Here is a 22367-nt window from a genome sequence, read left to right as displayed (position 1 = left end):
CATACACTGACAACAAGTAACAAAGACATACCCTGACACCAAGTCACATAGACACACACTGACACCCAGTAACAAAGACATACACTGACAGCAAGTCACAAAGACATACACTGATACCCAGTAACACAGACACACACTTACACCAAGTAACACAGACATACACTGACACCAAGTAACAAAGACATGCACTGATACCCAGTAACACAGACACACACTTACACCAAGTAACAAAGACATACACTGATACCCAGTAACACAGACACACACTTACACCAAGTAACAAAGACATACACTGACAACCAGTAACAAAGACAGACATTTACACAAAGTAACAAAGACATACATTTACACCAAGTATTTTGACATACACTGACACCAAGTAACAAAGACATACACTGATACCCAGTAACACAGACACACACTTACACCAAGTAACAAAGACATACACTGACACCAAGTCACATTGACACACACTGACACCCAGTAACAAAGTCATACACTGACAGCAAGTCACAAAGACATACACTGATACCCAGTAACACAGACACATACTTACACCAAGTAACACAGACATACACTGACACCAAGTAACAAAGACATGCACTGATACCCAGTAACACAGACACACACTTACACCAAGTAACAAAGACATACACTGATACCCAGTAACACAGACACACACTTACACCAAGTAACAAAGACATACACTGACACCCAGTAACAAAGACATGCACTGACACCTAGTAACAGAGACATACACGGACACCAAGTAAAAAAGACGCACACATACACCAAGTAACACAGACACACATTGACACCCTGTAACACAGACACACACTTACACCAAGTAACACAGATATACACTGACACCAAGTAAAAAAGACGCACACTTACACCAAGTAACACAGACACACACTGATACCCAGTAACACAGACACACACTGACACCAAGTAACAAAGACATACACAGACACCAAGTAACAAAGACATACACTTACACCAAGTAACAAAGACAGAAAATTACACCAAGTAACAAAGACATAGATTGACACCAAGTATTTTGACATACACTGACACCAAGTAACAAAGACATACACTGATACCCAGTAACACAGACACACACTTACACCAAGTAACAAAGACATACACTGATACCAAGTCACAAAGACACACACTGACACCCAGTAACAAAGACATAAACTGACACCAAGTCACAAAGACATACACTGATACCCAGTAACACAGACACACACTTACACCAAGTAACACAGACATACACTGACACCAAGTAACAAAGACATGCACTGATACCCAGTAACACAGACACACACTTACACCAAGTCGCAAAGACATACACTGACACCCAGTAACAAAGACATGCACTGACACCTAGTAACAGAGACATACACGGACACCAAGTAAAAAAGACGCACACATACACCAAGTAACACAGACACACATTGACACCCTGTAACACAGACACACACTTACACCAAGTAACACAGATATACACTGACACCAAGTAAAAAAGACGCACACTTACACCAAGTAACACAGACACACACTGATACCCAGTAACACAGACACACACTGACACCAAGTAACAAAGACATACACTTACACCAAGTAACAAAGACAGAAAATTACACCAAGTAACAAAGACATAGATTGACACCAAGTATTTTGACATACACTGACACCAAGTAACAAAGACATACACTGATACCCAGTAACACAGACACACACTTACACCAAGTAACAAAGACATACACTGATACCAAGTCACAAAGACACACACTGACACCCAGTAACAAAGACATAAACTGACACCAAGTCACAAAGACATACACTGATACCCAGTAACACAGACACACACTTACACCAAGTAACACAGACATACACTGACACCCAGTAACACAGCTACACACTTACACCAAGTAACAAAGAAATACACTGACACCCAGTAACAAAGACATACACTGATACCAAGTAACATTGACACACACTGACACCCAGTAACAAAGACATACACTGACCCCAAGTCAGAAAGACATACACTGATAGCAAGTCACAAAGACATACACTGATACCCAGTAATACAGACACACACTGACACCAAGTAACACAGATATACACTGACACCATGTAACAAAGACATACACTTACACCAAGTAACAAAGACAGAAAATTACACCAAGTGACAAAGACATACATTAACACGAAGTATTTTGACATACACTGACACCAAGTAACAAAGACATACACTGATACCCAGGAACACAGACACACACTTACACCAAGTAACACAGACATACACTGATACCAAGTCACAAAGACACACACTGACACCCAGTAACAAAGACATACACTGACAGCAAGTAACAAAGACATGCACTTACACCAAGAATCAAAGACATACACTGATACCCAGTAACACAGACACACACTTACACCAAGTAGCAAAGACATACACTGACACCCAGTAACAAAGACATGCACTGACACCCAGTAACACAGACACACACGGACACCAAGTAAAAAAGACGCACACTTACACCAAGTAACACAGACACACACTGACACCCTGTAACACAGACACAAACTTACACCAAGTAACACAGATATACACTGACACCAAGTAACAAAGACATCCACTGATACCCAGTAACACAGACATACACTTTCACCAAGTAACACAGACATACACTGACACCAAGTAACAAAGACATACACTGATACCCAGGAACACAGACACACAGTTACACCAAGTAACACAGACACACATTAACACCAAGTATTTTGACATACACTGACACCAAGTAACAAAGACATACACTGATACCCAGTAACACAGACACACACTTTCACCAAGTAACAAAGACATACACTGATACCTAGTCACAAAGACACACCCTGACACCCAGTAACACAGACACACACTTACACCAAGTAACAAAGACATACACTGACACCCAGTAACAAAGACATGCACTGACACCCAGTAACACAGACACACACGGACACCAAGTAAAAAAGACGCACACTTACACCAAGTAACACAGACACACACTGGCACCCTGTAACACAGACACACACTTACACCAAGTAACACAGATATACACTGACACCAAGTAACAAAGACATCCACTGATACCCAGTAACACAGACACACACTTTCACCAAGTAACACAGACATACACTGACACCAAGTCACAAAGACATACACTGCTACCCAGGAACACAGACACACAGTTACACCAAGTAACACAGACACACATTAACACCAAGTATTTTGACATACACTGACACCAAGTAACAAAGACATACACTGATACCCAGTAACACAGACACACACTTTCACCAAGTAACAAAGACATACACTGACACCAAGTAACATACTGGTTCAAGATGGCTCCTGGGCTGGAAGCTCCCTAGCTGTTCAACTCTATCCATGGCCATCTGCTCCCATCCCTAACGTTTTCTCCCCCAATCTGCCCTCTTAAACTGTTTAAATTCCCCTGGCTCTTTAAATCAGTTCATTTTAGCCCTATCTAAAAGTTAACAGTTAGTTTAGTGTATGTTACCTGGGCCCACTGCCCTCCCCCAGCCACACCTGCTCTTTGTTTTCTCAATGAAATTGATCCGGATGAAATTGACGAGCACAGCTGCCGATACTTCAATCTCCGATCCTGCTGTCTTCACCACCCAGAGTGTCTGCAGCCACGGCATGCGGTAAGTCCATTGAGGTGAAGAAGGAGCAGCGGGACCCGAGAGAAGTCTTGAGAAAAGGTGCCCCGAACACCCGAAAAATCCACGAACGGCCCCCCCGGCCGCAACTTCAAAGCGCCCGCGGGAGATGGCTCGGAGAGCATCTGCAGCGCACTGTCGGCAATGCTGCATGCCTTTATTTAAACCACTGCAGAAAAAAAACCCTTAGCAAATGTAATCACCTCTAAGTCTGCCAAATGATGCTTCATCTCCCGAAGGACGTGGATGAGCTTTCCGGACGTCGATGGTGGGCATTGAGGAAATGGCTTATTACCTGCACCAGATTCCACCCCCCCTCCCCCCCCTTTACCCCCCTTCCACCCCCCCCCCCACCCCCGTCCCCTTCCCTGCTCCACCCTCTCAGCTCACCCCCTCACAACCCCGTCCCAGCCCGCCCCCCCTCGCACCATCTTCACCCCGCACCCCCTTCCCCTGCACCCCCCCCCACCCCCTCCCTCTACCCCTCCCCCTTGCATCCCCTCCTCCCACCGGCACCATCCTACACCTGTGTAGGGGCCCCAACAACCCCACTGCCTTGTGGGCGTCTCGGGAGAGACCAAGGCTAAGGGAGTAAACCCTAACAGAAAATCCGGAGCGGAACCCCGTAGGCGGTCATGTGTCACCTTTGGCATGTTTCCGGCAGTTCCTGCAGCCATACTGGTGCCAAACGTCGTGTCCTGCACTCCTTTGGACCCCACCAGAAAGGCCGAGAGGGGGGTTTTGACGACTGGGCAACTCTCAACCTCCATAAATTTGCCCAGGCATGCGCCATGGAGAGGTCACTCCATAGTTGCCTCACAGCGACTGAAACAACACGGAAGGCAGCAGTTACGGGTTATAAGTCCAGATAAATTGGCGTAGAAACTGGGCGCCACGGGTTGCCTTTGTCGGTGGGAGAGGTCATTGCACCTCACTGGACAGCTACCGCCCGCCTCAAACCGGGCAGCCCCCGGTCAATAAGGTTCTGTCCCGCCACAGTCTGCCTGCTTCAATGGGTGCTTGGAGCTCAGGGTCATTGCCCGAAAGGTGGACTGATACACCGCACCAAACAACATGAAAAAAGGAAAGAAGGTACCAGCCCTTCGCTTTGCAAGCTGGAACGTCAGAACTATGTGTCCTGGCCTGTCGGAAGACCTTACACAAATCAACGATTCTCGGAAGACCGCCATCATTAACAACGAGCTCAGTAGACTCAATGTGGACATTGCAGCACTTCAGGAGACTCGCCTCCCCGCGAGTGGCTCTCTAGCAGAGCAAGACTACACCTTCTTCTGGCAGGGCAGGGATCCTGAAGAACCAAGACAGCATGGAGTGGGCTTCGCCATCAGAAACTCCTTGCTCAGCATGATAGAGCCTCCCTCAAATGGCTCGGAACGCATACTGTCTATCCGACTGCTCACCACCTCTGGTCCAGTACACCTACTCAGCATCTATGCTCCAACACTCTGTTCCGCACCTGAAGCTAAAGACCAGTTCTATGAACAACTCCATAACATCATTAGCAGCATCCCCAACACCGAACACCTATTCCTGCTGGGGGACTTTAATGCCAGGGTTGGGGCCGACCATGACTCATGGCCCTCCTGCCTTGGGCGCTAAGGCGTTGGAAGGATGAATGAGAACGGGCAGAGACTGCTTGAGTTGTGTACCTATCATAACCTCTGCATCACCAACTCGTTCTTTCACACTAAACCCTGTCACCAGGTTTCATGGAGGCACCCAAGATCACGTCGTTGGCACCAGCTAGACCTCATTGTCACAAGGCGAGCCGCCTTAAACAGTGTTCAAATCACACGCAGCTTCCACAGTGCGGACTGCGACACCGACCACTCCCTGGTGTGCAGCAAGGTTAGACTCAGACCAAAGAAGTTGCATCATTCCAAGCAGAAGGGAAACCCGCGCATCAACACGAGCAGAATTTCTCACCCACAGCTGTTACAAAAATTTCTAAATTCACTTGTAACAGCCCTTCAAAACACTCCCACAGGGGATGCTGAGACCAAGTGGGCCCACATCAGAGACGCCATCTATGAGTCAGCTTTGACCACCTACGGCAAAAGTGCGAAGAGAAATGCAGACTGGTTTCAATCTCATAATGAAGAGCTGGAACCTGTCATAGCCGCTAAGCGCATTGCACTTTTGAACTACAAGAAAGCCCCCAGCGATTTAACATCCGCAGCACTTAAAGCAGCCAGAAGTACTGCACAAAGAACAGCTAGGCGTTGCGCAAACGACTACTGGCAACACCTATGCAGTCATATTCAGCTGGCCTCAGACACCGGAAACATCAGAGGAATGTATGATGGCATGAAGAGAGCTCTTGGGCCAACCATCAAGAAGATCACCCCCCTCAAATCTAAATCGGGGGACATAATCACTGACCAACGCAAACAGATGGACCGCTGGGTTGAGCACTACCTAGAACTGTACTCCAGGGAGAATGCTGTCACTGAGACTGCCCTCAATGCAGCCCAGCCTCTACCAGTCATGGATGAGCTGGCATACAGCCAACCAAATCGGAACTCAGTGATGCCATTGATTCCCTAGCCAGCGGAAAAGCCCCTGGGAAGGACAGCATTACCCCTGAAATAATCAAGAGTGCCAAGCCTGCTATACTCTCAGCACTACATGAACTGCTATGCCTGTGCTGGGACGAGGGAGCAGTACCCCAGGACATGCGCGATGCCAACATCATCACCCTCTATAAAAACAAAGGTGACCGCGGTGACTGCAACAACTACCGTGGAATCTCCCTGCTCAGCATAGTGGGGAAAGTCTTTGCTCGAGTCGCTCTGAACAGGCTCCAGAAGCTGGCCGAGCGCGTCTACCCTGAGGCACAGTGTGGCTTTCGTGCAGAGAGATCGACTATTGACATGCTGTTCTCCCTTCGTCAGATACAGGAGAAATGCCGTGAACAACAGATGCCCCTCTACATTGCTTTCATTGATCTCACCAAAGCCTTTGACCTCGTCAGCAGACGTGGTCTCTTCAGACTACTAGAAAAGATCGGATGTCCACCAAAGCTACTAAGTATCATCACCTCATTCCATGACAATATGAAAGGCACAATTCAACATGGTGGCTCCTCATCAGAGCCCTTTCCTATCCTGAGTGGTGTGAAACAGGGCTGTGTTCTCGCACCCACACTTTTTGGGATTTTCTTCTCCCTGCTGCTTTCACATGCGTTCAAATCCTCTGAAGAAGGAATTTTCCTCCACACAAGATCAGGGGGCAGGTTGTTCAACCTTGCCCGTCTAAGAGCGAAGTCCAAAGTACGGAAAGTCCTCATCAGAGAACTCCTCTTTGCTGACGATGCTGCTTTAACATCTCACACTGAAGAATGCCTGCAGAGTCTCATCGACAGGTTTGCGTCTGCCTGCAATGAATTTGGCCTAACCATCAGCCTCAAGAAAACGAACATCATGGGGCAGGATGTCAGAAATGCTCCATCCATCAATATTGGCGACCACGCTCTGGAAGTGGTTCAAGAGTTCACCTACCTAGGCTCAACTATCACCAGTAACCTGTCTCTAGATGCAGAAATCAACAAGCGCATGGGTAAGGCTTCCACTGCTATGTTCAGACTGGCCAAAAGAGTGTGGGAAAATGGTGCACTGACACGGAACACAAAAGTCCGAGTGTATCAGGCCTGTGTCCTCAGTACCTTGCTCTACGGCAGCGAGGCCTGGACAACGTATGCCAGCCAAGAGCGACGTCTCAATTCATTCCATCTTCGCTGCCTTCGGAGAATACTTGGCATCAGGTGGCAGGACTATATCTCCAACACAGAAGTCCTTAAAGCGGCCAACATCCCCAGCTTATACACACTACTGAGTCAGCGGCGCTTGAGATGGCTTGGCCATGTGAGCCGCATGGAAGATGGCAGGATCCCCAAAGACACATTGTACAGCGAGCTCGCCACTGGTATCAGACCCACCGGCCGTCCATGTCTCCGTTATAAAGACGTCTGCAAACGCGACATGAAATCGTGTGACATTGATCACAAGTCGTGGGAGTCAGTTGCCAGCATTCGCCAGAGCTGGCGGGCAGCCATAAAGACAGGGCTAAATTGTGGCGAGTCGAAGAGACTTAGTAGTTGGCAGGAAAAAAGACAGAGGCGCAAGGGGAGAGCCAACTGTGCAACAGCCCCAACAAACAAATTTCTCTGCAGCACCTGTGGAAGAGCCTGTCACTCCAGAATTGGCCTTTATAGCCACTCCAGGCGCTGCTTGACAAACCACTGACCACCTCCAGGCGCGTATCCATTGTCTCTCGAGATAAGGAGGCCCAAAAGAAAGTAACAAAGACATACATTGATACCCAATAACACAGACACACACTTACACCAAGTAACAAAGACATACACTGACACCCAGTAACAAAGAAATTCACTGACACGCAGTAACACAGACACACACGGACACCAAGTAAAAAAGACGCACACTTACACCAAGTAACACAGACACGCACTGACACCCTGTAACACAGACACACACTTACACCAAGTAACACAGATAAACACTGACACCAAGTAACAAAGACATCCACTGATACCCAGTAACACAGACACACACTTTCACCAAGTAACACAGACATACACTGACACCAAGTAACAAAGACATACACTGATACCCAGGAACACAGACACACAGTTACACCAAGTAACACAGACACACACTGACACCAAGTAACAAAGACATACACTGACAGCCAGTAACACAAACAAACACACACTGACACCCAGTAACCCAGAGAAACACTAATAAACAGTAACCAAGACATACACTGACACCAAGTAACATTGACACACACTGACACCCAGTAACAAAGACATACACTGACACCAAGTCACAAAGACATACACTGATAGCAAGTCACAAAGACATACACTGATACCCAGTAACACAGACACACACTGACACCAAGTAACAAAGACATACACTGACACCAAGTAACAAAGACATACACTTACACCAAGTAACAAAGACAGCAAATTACACCAAGTAACAAAGACATAGATTAACACCAAGTATTTTGACATACACTGACACCAAGTAACAAAGACATACACTGATACCCAGTAACTCAGACACACACTGACACCCAGTAACAAAGACATAAACTGACACCAGGTCACAAAGACATACACTGATACCCAGTAACACAGACACACACTTACACCAAGTAACACAGACATACACTGACACCCAGTAACACAGACACACACTTACACCAAGTAACAAAGAAATACACTGACACCCAGTAACAAAGACATACACTGATACCAAGTAACATTGACACACACTGACACCCAGTAACAAAGACATACACTGACACCAAGTCACAAAGACATACACTGATAGCAAGTCACAAAGACATACACTGATACCCAGTAACACAGACACACACTGACACCAAGTAACACAGACATACACTGATACCAAGTAACAAAGACATACACTTACACCAAGTAACAAAGACAGAAAATTACACCAAGTCACAATGACATACATTAACACGAAGTATTTTGACCTACACTGACACCAAGTAACAAAGACATACACTGATACCCAGCAACACAGAAACACACTTACACCAAGTAACAAAGACATACACTGATACCAAGTCACAAAGACACACACTGACACCCAGTAACAAAGACATACACTGACAGCAAGTCACAAAGACATACACTGATACCCAGAAACACAGACACACTTACACCAAGTAACACAGACATACACTGACACCAAGTAACAAAGACATGCACTGATACCCAGTAACACAGACACACACTTACACCAAGAAACAAAGACATACACTGATACCCAGTAACACAGACACACACTTACACCAAGTAACAAAGACACACACTGACACCCAGTAACAAAGACATGCACTGACACCCAGTAACACAGACACACACGGACACCAAGTAAAAAAGACGCACACTTACACCAAGTAACACAGACACACACTGACACCCTGTAACACAGACACACACTTACACCAAGTAACACAGATATACACTGACACCAAGTAACAAAGACATCCACTGATACCCAGTAACACAGACACGCACTTTCAACAAGTAACACAGACATACACTGACACCAAGTATCAAAGACATACACTGATACCCAGTAACACAGGCACACACTGTGCGGGGGGGGGGGGGGGTGGGGAGAGGGGGGGTGGGGCTCGTTGGCGCAGTGGTTAGCACCGCAGCCTCACAGCTCCAGGGACCCTTGTTCGATTCTGGGTACTGCCTGTGCGGAGTTTGCAAGTTCTCCCTGTGTCTGCGTGGTTTTCCTCCGGGTGCTCCGGTTTCCTCCCACATGCCAAAGACTTGCAGGTTGATAGGTTAATTGGCCATCATAAATTGCCCCTAGTATAGGTAGGTGGGAGGGAAATATATAGGGACAGGTGGGGATGTGATAGTAATACGGGATTAGAGTAGGATTAGATATAAATGGGTGGTTGATGGTCGGCAAAGACTCGGTGGGCTGAAGGGCCTGTTAAAGTGCTGCATCTCTAAACTAAACCAAATACTGACACCTCGTGTCACAGATACACACTGACACCCAGTAACACAAACAAACACACACTGGCACCCAGTAACACAGAGAAACACTAATAAACAGTAACAAAGATATACAGTGACACCAAGTCACAAACACATACACTGACACCAAGTAACAAAGACGTACACTTACACCAAGTAACACAGACATACACTGACACCAAGTAACAAAGACATACCCTGACACCAAGTAACAAAGACATACACTTACACCAAGTATATTGACATGCACTGACACCAAGTAACAAAGACATACACTGATACCCAGTAACACAGACACACATTTACACCAAGTAACAAAGACATACACGGACACCAAGTCACATAGACACACACTGACACCCAGTAACAAAGACATACACTTACACCAAGTAACAAAGACATACACTTACACCAAGTATATTGACATGCACTGACACCAAGTAACAAAGACATACACTGATACCCAGGAACACAGACACACAGTTACACCAAGTAACACAGACACACACTGACACCAAGTAACAAAGACATACACTGACAGCCAGTAACACAAACAAACACACACTGACACCCAGTAACCCAGAGAAACACTAATAAACAGTAACCAAGACATACACTGACACCAAGTAACATTGACACACACTGACACCCAGTAACAAAGACATACACTGACACCAAGTCACAAAGACATACACTGATAGCAAGTCACAAAGACATACACTGATACCCAGTAACACAGACACACACTGACACCAAGTAACAAAGACATACACTGACACCAAGTAACAAAGACATACACTTACACCAAGTAACAAAGACAGCAAATTACACCAAGTAACAAAGACATAGATTAACACCAAGTATTTTGACATACACTGACACCAAGTAACAAAGACATACACTGATACCCAGTAACTCAGACACACACTGACACCCAGTAACAAAGACATAAACTGACACCAGGTCACAAAGACATACACTGATACCCAGTAACACAGACACACACTTACACCAAGTAACACAGACATACACTGACACCCAGTAACACAGACACACACTTACACCAAGTAACAAAGAAATACACTGACACCCAGTAACAAAGACATACACTGATACCAAGTAACATTGACACACACTGACACCCAGTAACAAAGACATACACTGATACCCAGCAACACAGAAACACACTTACACCAAGTAACAAAGACATACACTGATACCAAGTCACAAAGACACACACTGACACCCAGTAACAAAGACATACACTGACAGCAAGTCACAAAGACATACACTGATACCCAGTAACACAGACACACACTTACACCAAGTAACACAGATATGCACTGACACCAAGTAAAAAAGACGCACAATTACACCAAGTAACACAGACACACACTGATACCCAGTAACACAGACACACACTGACACCAAGTAACAAAGACATACACTGACACCAAGTAACAAAGACATACACTTACACCAAGTAACAAAGACAGAAAATTACACCAAGTAACAAAGACATAGATTGACACCAAGTATTTTGACATACACTGACACCAAGTAACAAAGACATACACTGATACCCAGTAACACAGACACACACTTACACCAAGTAACAAAGACATACACTGATACCAAGTCACAAAGACACACACTGACACCCAGTAACAAAGACATAAACTGACACCAAGTCACAAAGACATACACTGATACCCAGTAACACAGACACACACTTACACCAAGTAACACAGACATACACTGACACCCAGTAACACAGACACACACTTACACCAAGTAACAAAGAAATACACTGACACCCAGTAACAAAGACATACACTGATACCAAGTAACATTGACACACACTGACACCCAGTAACAAAGACATACACTGACACCAAGTCACAAAGACATACACTGATAGCAAGTCACAAAGACATACACTGATACCCAGTACCACAGACACACACTGACACCAAGTAACACAGACATACACTGACACCAAGTAACAAAGACATACACTTACACCAAGTAACAAAGACAGAAAATTACACCAAGTCACAAAGACATACATTAACACGAAGTATTTTGACATACACTGACACCAAGTAACAAAGACATACACTGATACCCAGGAACACAAACACACACTTACACCAAGTAACACAGACATACACTGATACCAAGTCACAAAGACACACACTGACACCCAGTAACAAAGACATACACTGACAGCAAGTCACAAAGACATACACTGATACCCAGTAACACAGACACACTTACACCAAGTAACACAGACATACACTGACACCAATTAACAAAGAAATGCACTGATACCCAGTAACACAGACACACACTTACACCAAGAAACAAAGACATACACTGATACCCAGTAACACAGACACACACTTACACCAAGTAACAAAGACATACACTGACACCCAGTAACAAAGACATGCACTGACACCCAGTAACACAGACACACACGGACACCAAGTAAAAAAGACGCACACTGACACCAAGTAACACAGACACACACTGACACCCTGTAACACAGATACACACTTACACGAAGTAACACAGATATACACTGACACCAAGTAACAAAGACATCCACTGATACCCAGTAACACAGACACACACTTTCACCAAGTAACACAGACATACACTGACACCAAGTAACAAAGACATACACTGATACCCAGGAACACAGACACACAGTTACACCAAGTAACACAGACACACGTTAACACCACGTATTTTGACATACACTGACACCAAGTAACAAAGACATACACTGATACCCAGTAACACAGACACACACTTTCACCAAGTAACAAAGACATACACTGACACCCAGTAACAAAGACATGCACTGACACCCAGTAACACAGACACACACGGACACCAAGTAAAAAAGACGCACACTTACACCAAGTAACACAGACACACACTGACACCCTGTAACACAGACACACACTTACACCAAGTAACACAGATATACACTGACACCAAGTAACAAAGACATCCACTGATACCCAGTAACACAGACACACACTTTCACCAAGTAACACAGACATACACTGACACCAATTAACAAAGACATACACTGCTACCCAGGAACACAGACACACAGTTACACCAAGTAACACAGACACACATTAACACCAAGTATTTTGACATACACTGACACCAAGTAACAAAGACATACACTGATACCCAGTAACACAGACACAAACTTTCACCAAGTAACAAAGACATACACTGACACCAAGTAACAAAGACATACACTGATACCCAATAACACAGACACACACTTACAACAAGTAACAAAGACATACGCTGACACCCAGTAACAAAGACATGCACTGACACGCAGTAACACAGACACACACGGACACCAAGTAAAAAAGACGCACACTTACACCAAGTAACACAGACACGCACTGACACCCTGTAACACAGACACTCACTTACACCAAGTAACACAGATATACACTGACACCAAGTAACAATGACATCCACTGGTACCCAGTAACACAGACACACACTTTCACCAAGTAACACAGACATACACTGACACCAAGTAACAAAGACATACACTGATACCCAGGAACACAGACACACAGTTACACCAAGTAACTTAGACACACACTTACACCAAGTAACAAAGACATACACTGACAGCCAGTAACACAAACAAACACACACTGACACCCAGTAACCCAGAGAAACACTAATAAACAGTAACCAAGACATACACTGACACCAAGTAACATTGACACACACTGACACCCAGTAACAAAGACATACACTGACACCAAGTCACAAAGACATACACTGATAGCAAGTCACAAAGACATACACTGATACCCAGTAACACAGACACACACTGACACCAAGTAACAAAGACATACACTGACACCAAGTAACAAAGACATACACTTACACCAAGTAACAAAGACAGAAAATTACACCAAGTAACAAAGACATAGATTAACACCAAGTATTTTGACATACACTGACACCAAGTAACAAAGACATACACTGATACCCAGTAACTCAGACACACACTTACACCAAGTAACAAAGACATACACTGATACCAAGTCACAAAGACACACACTGACACCCAGTAACAAAGACATAAACTGACACCAAGTCACAAAGACATACAGTGATACCCAGTAACACAGACACACACTTACACCAAGTAACACAGACATACACTGACACCCAGTAACACAGACACACACTTACACCAAGTAACAAAGATAATTGGACTGCATTCTGGGGAAGATGGGACCTGTTCAAACAGGACGGGCTGCATCTGAACCAGAGGGGCACCAATATCCTGGGAGGGAGGTTTGCTAGTACTGTTCGGGAGGGTTTAAACTAGTTTGGGAGGGGGATGGGAACCGGACTTGTAATCCAGGGACCAGTGGGTCCACTCAGAAAGACAAAGAGTGTAGTGAGGTATTGGGGAAGGTAGCACTGTCACAGAGGACAGATGGGCACGGAGAAGGGTTAAAGTGCGTATACTTCAACGCAAGAAGCATCAGGAATAAGGGGAGTGAATTGAAGGCGTGGATGGGCACTTGGGACTACGATGTTGTGGCCATCACTGAAACGTGGATAGGTGAGGGGGAGGAATGGTTTTTGGAGGTACCTGGTTATAGATGTTTTCATAAGATTAGGAATGGTGGTAAAAGAGGTGGGGGGGTGGCATTGTTAGTTAGAAATAGTGTAACAACTGCTGAAAGAATTTTCGAGGAGGATCTGCCGACTGAGGCACTGTGGGTTGAGGTCAGGAACAGGAAAGGAGCAGTCACCTTGATGGGAGTTTTCTATAGGCCCCCCAATAGCAGCAGGGAGGTGGAAGAGCAGATTGGGAAACAGATTTTGGAAAGGAGCAGAAGTCACAGGGTAGTAATTATGGGGGATTTCAACTTCCCAAATATTGATTGGCAACTCTTTAGATCGAATAGTTTGGATGGGGTAGTGTTTGTGCAGTATGTCCAGGAAGCTTTTCTGACTCAGTATGTAGACTGCCCGACCAGAGGGGAGGCAATATTGGATTTGGTACTAGGTAATGAACCAGGGCAAGTGATAGAGCTGTTGGTGGGCGAGCACTTTGGAGATAGTGATCACAATTCTGTAGCATTCACTGTGGTAATGGAGAGGGATAGGTATGTGCAACAGGGCAAGGTTTACAATTGGGGGAAGGGTAGATATGATGCTGTCAGGCAGGAACTGAGGAGCATAAGTTGGGAGCATATGCTGGCAGGGAAGGGCACGGTCGAAATGTGGAACTTTTTCAAGGAGCAGATAGTAGGGGCCATTGATAAGCATGTCCCTGTCAGACAGGGAAGGGATGGTCATGTGAGGGAACCGTGGTTGACAAGAGAGGTTGAGAGTCTTGTTAGGAAGAAGAAGGATGCGTATATAAAGTTGAGGAAAAAGGGCACAGGCATAGCTCTGGAGGGATACAAGATGGCCAGGAAGGATCTGAAGAAAGGGATTAGGAGAGCTAAGAGAGGGCATGAAAAATGCTTGGCGGGTAGGATAAAAGAAAACCCCAAGGCCTTTTACGCGTATGTCAGAAATATGAGGATGACCAGGGGGACCATAGGTCCGGTCAAGGACAATAGCGGGAGACTGTGTGTTGAGCCGGAAGAGATAAGTGAGGTTTTGAATGAGTACTTCTCTTCGGTATTTACGAATGAGAAGGGGTGTATTACTGAAGAGGACGGTGTGAAACAGACTGGTAAGCTCGAGGAAGTGCTCGTTAGGAGGGAAGATGTGTTGGGGTTTTTGAATAACTTGAAGATAGACAAGTCTCCCGGGCCTGACGGGGTATATCCAAGGATGTTATGGGAAGCAAGGGATGAAATTGCAGAGCCGCTGGCAATGATCTTTTCATCTTCTCTGCTGACGGGGGTGGTACCAGGTGATTGGAGGGTGGCAAATGTTGTGCCCCTGTTCAAGAAAGGGAATAGGAACAACCCTGGGAATTACAGGCCAGTTAGTCTTACTTCGGTGGTAGGCAAGTTGATGGAAAAGGTGCTGAGGGATAGGATTTCTGAGCATCTGGAAAGACACTGCTTGATTCGGGACAGTCAGCACGGTTTTGTGAGGGGTAGGTCTTGCCTCACAAGCCTGATTGAATTCTTTGAGCAGGTGACCAAGCAAGTGGATGAGGGTAAACCAGTGGATGTGGTGTACATGGATTTTAGTAAGGCATTTGATAAGGTCCCCCATGGTAGACTTATGGAGAAAGTCAGGAGGCATGGGATAGTGGGGAATGTGGCCAGTTGGATTAAGAATTGGCTAACTGATAGAAGGCAGAGAGTGGTCTTAGATGGTAAATACTCAGCCTGGAGCCCAGTTACCAGTGGCGTGCCGCAGGGATCAGTTCTGGGTCCTCTCCTGTTTGTGATTTTTATTAACGACTTGGATGAGGAAGTCGAAGGGTGGGTCAGTAAATTTGCAGATGATACAAAGGTTGGTGGAGTTGTGGATACCGAGGAGGGCTATTGTCGTCTGCAAAGGGACTTGGATAGGTTGCAGTGCTGGGCTGAAAAGTGGCAGATGGAGTTTAACCCTGAAAAGTGTGAGGTCGTCCATTTTGGAAGGACAAACATGAATGCAAAATACTGGGTTAACGGTAGGGTTCTTGGGCATGTGGAGGAGCAGAGAGACCTTGGGGTCTATGTGCATAGATCATTGAAAGTTGCAACTCAAGTGGATAGGGCTGTGAAGAAGGCATATGGGGTGTTAGCGTTCATTAGCAGAGGGATTGAATTTAAGAGCCGTGAGGTGATGATGCAGCTGTACAGGACCTTGGTAAGGCCTCATTTGGAGTACTGTGTGCAGTTCTGGTCGCCTCATTTTAGGAAGGATGTGGAAGCCTTGGAGAGGGTGCAGAGGAGATTTACCAGGATGTTGCCTGGAATGGAGAATAAGTCTTACGAGGAAAGGCTGAACATTCTAGGCCTCTTCTCATTAGAAAGGAGAAGGATGAGGGGTGACATGATAGAGGTTTATGAGATGATCAGGGGAATAGATAGGGTAGACAGTCAGAAACTTTTTCCCCGGGTGGAGCAAAGCGTTACAAGGGGTCATAAATTTAAGGTGAAGGGTGGGAGATATAAGGGGGATGTCAGGGGAAGGTTCTTTACCCAGAGAGTGGTCGAGGCATGGAATGCCTTGCCCGGGGAAGTTGTTGAGTCAGAAACTTTAGGGACTTTCAAAAGGCTTTTGGATAGGTATATGGATAAAGGAGAATGATGGGGTATAGATTAAATTGTCCTTGACAGAGGACAAAGGATCGGCACAACATTGTGGGCCGAAGGGCCTGTTCTGTGCTGTATGTTCTATGTTCTATAAATACACTGACACCCAGTAACAAAGACATACACTGATACCAAGTAACATTGACACACACTGACACCCAGTAACAAAGACATACACTGATAGCAAGTCACAAAGAGATACACTGATAACCAGTAACACAGACACACACTGACACCAAGTAACACAGACATACACTGACACCAAGGAACAAAGACATACCCTTACACCAAGTAACAAAGACAGAAAATAACACCAAGTCACAAAGACATACATTAACACGAATTATTTTGACATACACTGACACCAAGTAACAAAGACATACACTAATACCCAGGAACACAGACACACACTTACACCAAGTAACAAAGACATACACTGATACCAAGTCACAAAGACATACACTGATACCCAGTAACACAGACACACTTACACAAAGTAACACAGACATACACTGACACAAAGTAACAAAGACATGCAGTGATACCCAGTAACACAGACACACACTTACACCAAGAAACAAAGACATACACTGATACCCAGTAACACAGACACACACTTACACCAAGTAACAAAGACATACACTGACACCCAGTAACAAAGACATGCACTGACACCCAGTAACACAGACACACACGGACACCAAGTAAAAAAGACGCACACTTACACAAAGTAACACAGATATACACTGACACCAAGTAAGAAAGACATCCACTGATACCCAGTAACACAGACACGCACTTTCACCAAGTAACACAGACATACACTGACACCAAGTAACAAAGACATACACTGATACCCAGGAACACAGACACACAGTTACACCAAGTAACACAGTCACACATTAACACCAAGTATTTTGACACACACTTGCACCAAGCAACAAAGACATACACTGATACCTAGTCACAAAGACACACACTGACACCCAGTAACACAGACACACACTTACACCAAGTAAAAAAGACGCACACTTACACCAAGTAACAAAGACATACACTGACACCCAGTAACAAAGACATACACTGACACCCAGTAACACAGACACACTCGGACACCAAGTAACAAAGACACACACTTACACCAAGTAACAAAGACACACACTGACACCCAGTAACACAGACACACACTTACACCAAGTAACACAGACATACACTGACACCAAGTAGCAATGAAATACACTGATAACCAGTAACACCGACACACACTTACACTAAGTAACACAGACATACACTGACACCAAGTAACAAATACATACACTGACACCCAGGAACACAGACACACACTTACACCAAGTAACACAGACACACACTTACACCAAGTAACAAAGAAACACACTTACACCAAGTAACACAGATATACACTGACACCAAGTAACAAATACATACACTGACACCCAGGAACACAGACACACACTTACACCAAGTAATAAAGACATACAATTACACCAAGTAACAAAGAAACACACTTACACCAAGTAACACAGATATACACTGACACCAAGTCACAAAGACTTGCACTGACACCCAGTTCCACAGACACACACGGACACCAAGTAACACAGACGCACACTTACACCAAGTAACACAGACACACGCTGACACCCAGTAACACAGACACACACTTACAACAAGTAACACAGATCTACACTGACACCAAGTAACAAAGACACCCACTGATACCCAGTAACACAGACACACAATTTCACCAAGTTCCACAGACACACACTTACACCAAGTAGCAAAGACATACACTGACACCCAGTAACACAAACAATCACACACTGAAACCCAGTAACACAGAGAAACACTAATTAACAGTAACCAAGACAAGCACTGACACCAACTAACACAGACACACATGACACCCAGTAACAAAGACATACACTGACACCAAGTCACAAAGACATACACTGATACCAAGTCACAAAGACATACACTGATACCCAGTAACACAGACACACACTGACACCAAGTAACAAAGACATACACTGACACCAAGTAACAAAGACATACACTTACACCAAGTAACAAAGACAGAAAATTACACCATGTAACAAAGACATACACTTACACCAAGTATTTTGACATACACTGAGACCAAGCAACAAAGACATACACTGCTACCCAGTAACACAGACACACACTTACACCATGTAACAAAGACGTACACTGACACCAAGTCACAAAGACACACACTGACACCCAGTAACAAAGACATAAACTGACACCAAGTCACAAAGACATACACTGATACCCATTAACACAGACAAACACTTACACCAAGTAACATAGACATACACTGACACCAAGTAACACAGACACACACTTACACCAAGTAACAATGACATACACTGACACCCAGTAACAAAGACATACACTGACACCCAGTAACACAGACACACACTTACACCAAGTAACACAGACATACACTGACACCAAGTAGCAATGAAATACACTGATAACCAGTAACACCGACACACACTTACACTAAGTAACACAGACATACACTGACACCAAGTAACAAATACATACACTAATACCCAGGAACACAGACACACACTTACACCAAGTAACAAAGACATACACTGATACCAAGTCACAAAGACATACACTGATACCCAGTAACACAGACACACTTACACAAAGTAACACAGACATACACTGACACAAAGTAACAAAGACATGCAGTGATACCCAGTAACACAGACACACACTTACACCAAGAAACAAAGACATACACTGATACCCAGTAACACAGACACACACTTACACCAAGTAACAAAGACATACACTGACACCCAGTAACAAAGACATGCACTGACACCCAGTAACACAGACACACACGGACACCAAGTAAAAAAGACGCACACTTACACCAAGTAACACAGACACACACTGACACCCTGTAACACAGACACACACTTACACAAAGTAACACAGATATACACTGACACCAAGTAAGAAAGACATCCACTGATACCCAGTAACACAGACACGCACTTTCACCAAGTAACACAGACATACACTGACACCAAGTAACAAAGACATACACTGATACCCAGGAACACAGACACACAGTTACACCAAGTAACACAGTCACACATTAACACCAAGTATTTTGACACACACTTGCACCAAGCAACAAAGACATACACTGATACCTAGTCACAAAGACACACACTGACACCCAGTAACACAGACACACACTTACACCAAGTAAAAAAGACGCACACTTACACCAAGTAACAAAGACATACACTGACACCCAGTAACAAAGACATACACTGACACCCAGTAACACAGACACACTCGGACACCAAGTAACAAAGACACACACTTACACCAAGTAACAAAGACACACACTGACACCCAGTAACACAGACACACACTTACACCAAGTAACACAGACATACACTGACACCAAGTAGCAATGAAATACACTGATAACCAGTAACACCGACACACACTTACACTAAGTAACACAGACATACACTGACACCAAGTAACAAATACATACACTGACACCCAGGAACACAGACACACACTTACACCAAGTAACACAGACACACACTTACACCAAGTAACAAAGAAACACACTTACACCAAGTAACACAGATATACACTGACACCAAGTAACAAATACATACACTGACACCCAGGAACACAGACACACACTTACACCAAGTAATAAAGACATACAATTACACCAAGTAACAAAGAAACACACTTACACCAAGTAACACAGATATACACTGACACCAAGTCACAAAGACTTGCACTGACACCCAGTTCCACAGACACACACGGACACCAAGTAACACAGACGCACACTTACACCAAGTAACACAGACACACGCTGACACCCAGTAACACAGACACACACTTACAACAAGTAACACAGATCTACACTGACACCAAGTAACAAAGACACCCACTGATACCCAGTAACACAGACACACAATTTCACCAAGTTCCACAGACACACACTTACACCAAGTAGCAAAGACATACACTGACACCCAGTAACACAAACAATCACACACTGACACCCAGTAACACAGAGAAACACTAATTAACAGTAACCAAGACAAGCACTGACACCAACTAACACAGACACACATGACACCCAGTAACAAAGACATACACTGACACCAAGTCACAAAGACATACACTGATACCAAGTCACAAAGACATACACTGATACCCAGTAACACAGACACACACTGACACCAAGTAACAAAGACATACACTGACACCAAGTAACAAAGACATACACTTACACCAAGTAACAAAGACAGAAAATTAAACCATGTAACAAAGACATACACTTACACCAAGTATTTTGACATACACTGAGACCAAGCAACAAAGACATACACTGCTACCCAGTAACACAGACACACACTTACACCATGTAACAAAGACGTACACTGACACCAAGTCACAAAGACACACACTGACACCCAGTAACAAAGACATAAACTGACACCAAGTCACAAAGACATACACTGATACCCATTAACACAGACAAACACTTACACCAAGTAACATAGACATACACTGACACCAAGTAACACAGACACACACTTACACCAAGTAACAATGACATACACTGACACCCAGTAACAAAGACATACACTGACACCCAGTAACACAGACACACACTTACACCAAGTAACACA

Source organism: Heterodontus francisci, unplaced genomic scaffold, assembly GCF_036365525.1.
Source record: "Heterodontus francisci isolate sHetFra1 unplaced genomic scaffold, sHetFra1.hap1 HAP1_SCAFFOLD_66, whole genome shotgun sequence".
NCBI classification, from domain to species: Eukaryota; Metazoa; Chordata; class Chondrichthyes; order Heterodontiformes; family Heterodontidae; genus Heterodontus; species Heterodontus francisci.
Note: the sequence above shows the minus strand (reverse complement) of the source record.